The sequence below is a fragment of the Nanorana parkeri genome, unplaced genomic scaffold, assembly GCF_000935625.1.
Source record: "Nanorana parkeri isolate BGI_ZX_2015 unplaced genomic scaffold, ASM93562v1 scaffold1663, whole genome shotgun sequence".
Lineage (NCBI taxonomy): Eukaryota > Metazoa > Chordata > Amphibia > Anura > Dicroglossidae > Nanorana > Nanorana parkeri.
The window spans coordinates 290,939-296,093 of NW_017307931.1; the positions used below are offsets into that span (position 1 = coordinate 290,939).

At 45.6% G+C, this 5,155-nt stretch overlaps 1 long non-coding RNA gene across 1 annotated transcript in view; it reads left to right on the plus strand.

Annotated features, from left to right (window-relative positions):
• Positions 1-5,155, plus strand: part of LOC108799226 — a 16,667-nt gene that overhangs the window by 1,254 nt on the left and 10,258 nt on the right. The window contains exon 2 of the long non-coding RNA XR_001942014.1: positions 535-542. This is a non-coding gene — a long non-coding RNA (uncharacterized LOC108799226). The remainder of the gene's footprint in view (positions 1-534; positions 543-5,155) is intronic.

Here is a 5,155-nt window from a genome sequence, read left to right on the forward strand (position 1 = left end):
AGAGGGGGGGGGAGGGGAGAGAGAGGAGCGAGGGAAGGGAGGGGGAGTGAAAGAGAGGGGATGGGAGAGAGAGGGAAGGGGGGGATGAGAGAGCGAGAGGGAATCTTTTTAAATGATAATTTTTTTATTGATGGTCTATAAACAATGGGTCAGTGAACACTCACTCTGGGTCTGTAGCGGCTGTCTCCCGTCGGCGTCAGATGCACTGTAATAAAATGAGAACACCGTTATAGAAGTGATGTAACTGAGGACGGTGGATGGTGACGGTGCGATGGCTCTGGATTGGTTGAAGCTTCTCGGAGATAAGCAGCCACAGCCTGAGTAGTGAAGCCTGTGTGCTGCCAGCATGCTGCAGAGAAGGACCTTTAATTCCTGTGTGGAAGCAGCGGTCTCTCTACAGAGGTCTGACATGCCCCCCCCCCGCTGAATCAGAGCCAGAGCTGTCCAATGAGCAAAGCTCACACTCCCTGCTGATATCCGTTAGAGCGCTCCAATCAGCAGGGAGATCGAGCTTTACCGTTTGTAGAGCTCTAGCGGGGGAAGTGTTATGTTGCGTGTCGGACCTCTGCGGAGAGGCCGCTGTTTCCGCACATGGAGCGAGGCAGGGGGAAGGCTTTCTTTTAATCTGGCTGCTCTAACAAGAAAAGGAACGTTAAGACTTTGTTTTTGTTTATTCGGCTGGATTGTATTTACAAATAATATAATTTTATTTTGTATTTCAATTAGAAAAAAAAAAACATTTTCTCCAGTTTTGATAACTCCGCCCCCTTGCTGCGAGTTTATTTTATCTCGGCAGCTACTAACCGTAGTGTATCCGCAAGGAGGAGAAACCTCAGATATGCGAGACACAAACATGGCCGCACCAAAAGGGTCAAAATATCCAAATCGGATACGCAGAACGTCTTTCAGGGAGCGGCGTTCGAGCAAAGCGCAGTAACCCACGGCGACCGCCCAAGCGACTGCGCTTTTACCCGCCGCCATTGATACTCCCGCAGCGAATGGGGGGCTGAAGGATGCGAGCGCTGATCTGGGGGGAAGAAGAATGAAGGAAGATGGAGATGAATCGCCCGCAGCGTCGCACTGAAAAGAATAATAAATTGCTCATAAAAATAAACTTGCTATTTGGACTCCTCCCCCTCCCCGGGGTACATCTGTGAGAAGAGATTTCATTATCAAGGCTCCCCCTCAGTGCGGGGGACCCCTCACTGGAAGGGGGGGGGGCTGCAACAAATGCTATACAAGTAATAAATGGGCTTCGAGTGTGTTTCAGTCGCGCTGTGAAGGATCCCGGAGGACTGACCTAAATTTGAAGAAATGGGTCAACAGACCAAAAATGCAAAACTACGTCTTCTTTTCTAATGCGTATCAGTGGAATGCGTTCGGCGCGCTCGGCCTGCGTACATCATGAACTGAATTTTTCTAATTTAGAAATTTGGGGAAATGTTTTAGTGTGTTCCTGTGCCCTCAGCCACAGCTTGGCTTCTATAAAAGAGGAATTAAAGTGTATCTAAATCCAAATCACAGAGCTGTCCTCCCTCCGAATCTTTCTGCAGGTTTATCGTGTGCGAATAGATGCAGATATGAACGTTCTTAGATACATTTTCTTTTCAGGGTGACTGTATATAATGTAATACTGCATTGTGGCCACTAGGTGGCGCCGAGGAGCACAGGAAATGTAATACTGAATTGAGGTCACTGTATGGAGCTGGGGAGCATAGGAAATAAGTATAAATGTCCTATGCTCCTCAGCACCATCTAGTGGCCATAATGCAGTATTACATTTCCTGTGCTCCTCAGCTCCATCTAGTGGCCATAATGCAGTATTACATTTCCTGTGCTCCTCAGCTCCATCTAGTGGCCATAATGCAGTATTACATTTCCTGTGCTCAGCTCCATCTAGTGGCCACAATGCAGTATTACATTTCCTATGCTCCTCGGCTCCATCTAGTGGCTATTTTGCCGTATTACTTTTCCTGTGCTCCTCAGCTCCATCTAGTGGCCACAATGCAGTATTACATGACATACGTACCTTCAACCTGAGATGTAAATATAAAATAATTTATGTTTGTGTCTATTCGCACACCACAAACGCTGAAAAAGATTTGTATTGTGATTGGCTCTAGATTAGGGAGGGGTTTTATTTTTCTTGTGCCTGTTCCCTTTAGATGTCTTCCTTCTTCTTGCACTACAGACACAACAGGAAGTAATAGGATATCTTTCTAAAGTGAAGGGAAATCCCCTCTTTGACAGTTGTCACCACAGGTGTCCCCATTGAAAGATTTCACTTGCTGTTCCAGTCTCAACCAATACATTTTGGATTTTAATCACCCAGTGACACCAGAGAAGGTGAATCCCCCCCCCAGTGGGGGTCACGTACAGCACTAAAAATGCTGACAGAGGTTCTAAACCATCCAAAGCTAATAATAATAAATGGTGGGGAAAAAGTGTCTTTAGATACGGTATGAAGATATCCCTTTTTGAGGTGTAATTACCTCTGACAGCCAGCAGGGGGAGTCATAGTTTGAAAACTGTCGTATGCACCCAATTCTACATGTTTCCTGCCAGCAATTTTGAGAGGAACGAAGATACTTACTAAGAGCAACGATGATCCCCAGAGCAAACATGACAACGGCCAGGATTAGCCCCGTCATCCGTACGGTGTCGTAATCTGTATTTGGAAACACCAAAAGTCATATCGGAGCCAACAGAACGATTCATGGATTCCTCAATCTCTGTTACCCTTCCGCACCCTCCCACTGCTCTCCGTTGTTCCTGATTGATGAGGACGGAACCTCTTTTGACCAAAACCCTCCATCACTGTCCCTACGTAGCTGCCCCCTTTTAATTCTCATGTATAGACCTGTGCAACCACAAAAGATGCTTCACAACCCCAAGTGTGTATATACCACCCGGGGCCCGTGCTAGACTATTTTGCGCCCTAGGCATAACCAGCTACTTGCACCCCTCCCGCGGCACAACCCCCAATCCCCCTCTGCGCAGCCCCATTCTCCTCCCGGCTAGCTTACGCAGGCAACAGGTGGATGTAAGCAGCTGGGAGCAATAGCCAGACTGCTATTGGCAGCGGCTGCCTAGTGGTAGCACCGGCCCTGATACCACCCCTATCCTAGGGTCCCTGGGTCACCTGAACGCTCACTCCAGTAGGTGATGTTGGCCATCCAGTGCTGAGTCTAACTGAGTTGATGTTTTTGGGTGGGCTTTAGGTTTTCGGCTTGCAGGACACTTTACTTACCATAGTTGAAAGGGTCTGCATTGCCGTATACGTTCACTGAAATGAAGAAGAGGAAACGCATGTCATTACATTGTTATAATAGGAACCAAAAGATCACAAATTACAGGTGTAGAAGGTTTCTGGCCGGGTTAGAGGTCCTGCTCTGGATTTATATCCAGCTCTACCAATGTTCTGCCTTTTTGTTTGGCCTTTGTCTTTTGGGGGCAGATTTAGGGGTTTTATAAGCTCTTTTTTGTAGACTTTGTAGCCTTTTGGGGTAGGTGTAGCGTCTTTGCAGACTGTTGGGGCAGGCGTTGGATCTAGATAGTCTTTTGGGGTAGATGTAGTCTTTTGGGCTCGTTGTAGAGTCTTTGTAGTCTTTTGGGCTCGTTGTAGAGTCTTTGGTGACTTTTGGGTAGATGTAGGGTCTTTGTAGTCTTTTGGGCTAGATGTAGAGTCTTTGTATTCTTTTGGGCTAGATGTAGAGTCCGTGTAGTCTTTTGGGCTAGATGTAGAGTCTTTGTAGTCTTTTGGGCTAGTTGTAGAGTCTTTGGTGACTTTTGGGTAGATGTAGGGTCTTTGTAGTCTTTTGGGCTAGATGTAGAGTCTTTGTAGTCTTTTGGGCTAGATGTAGAGTCCTTTTGTAGTCTTTTGGGCTAGATGTAGAGTCTTTGTAGTCTTTTGGCTAGATGTAGAGTCTTTGTAGTCTTTTGGGCTAGATGTAGTGTCTCTGTAGTCTTTTGGGTAGATGTAGAGTCTTTGTTGACTTTTGGGTAGATGTAGAGTCCCTTTGTAGTCTTTTGGGCTAGATGTAGAGTCTTTGTAATCATTTGGGCTAGATGTAGAGTCTTTGTAGTCTTTTGGCTAGACGTAGAGTCTTTGTAGTCTTTTGGGTAGATGTAGAGTCCTTTTGTAGTCTTTTGGGCTAGATGTAGAGTCTTTGTAGTCTTTTGGGTAGATGTAGAGTCAGTAGCCCCTATTTTAATTTTGGTTGAGTCCTTTGTAGTCTTTTGGGCTAGATGTAGAGTCCTTTTGAAATCTTTTGGGCTAGATGTAGAGTCTTTGTAGTCTTTTGGGTAGATGTAGAGTCTTTGTAGTCTTTTGGGTAGATGTAGAGTCTTTGTAGTCTTTTGGGCTAGATGTAGGTTCTTTGTTGACCTATGGGTAAAGGTTGGGTCTTATTAACCTACTGAGCTAGTTGTGGGGTCTTTAGTGTCTTTTGGGTAGATTTTAGGGTTGTTTGGTGTCTTTTGTGGTAGAACTTAGGTCTTTATAGTCTTTTGGGGTAGAGATTGGGTCTTTTCTGCATTTTGGGGTAGATATTTTGTTTTTTTTATAGTCTTTTGGGGTAGGTGTCTGGGTCTTTGTAGCCTTTTGGGGTAGGTGTCTGGGTCTTTGTAGCCTTTTGGGGTTGATGTCTGGGTCTTTGTAGCCTTTGGGGTAGATTTAAGGTGCTTGTAGACCTTGCTGGGAAGATGATGGGTCTTTGTAGCTCTTTTTTGCGCCAGATGTTGAGTTTTGTAGCCTTCTGGGCAGATTTAGGGTCTTTTTAGGACTTTTTTGCGGTAAACTCTGCAAGTCCAGTATGTGGAATCGGGCAAGAACTGTAGAATGCTCATTATTTAAAGTGATCTCAAATTAAAATGCCCGCACATACCATTCACATTTGTATTAGACTCTGGGAGTCATTTGACCTTGACCTTGGCCTGATCTAAATCCCACCTCTTGTGGTCTCCTCTGTGTACGCTGCTTCCCTTCTAAGAGCTCTGCACTTTGACAGTCACAGCCCTGTGATATTATGACCCAGCAATAAGAAATGATATCCGGCTATCTGTCTGGGCCTCTCGGTACCATTATGATGATACAACAAAATGTTTGAGCTATTCCCCCCCCCCCCTGAAAAAAAAAACAGGTTTGCCCTGCGTG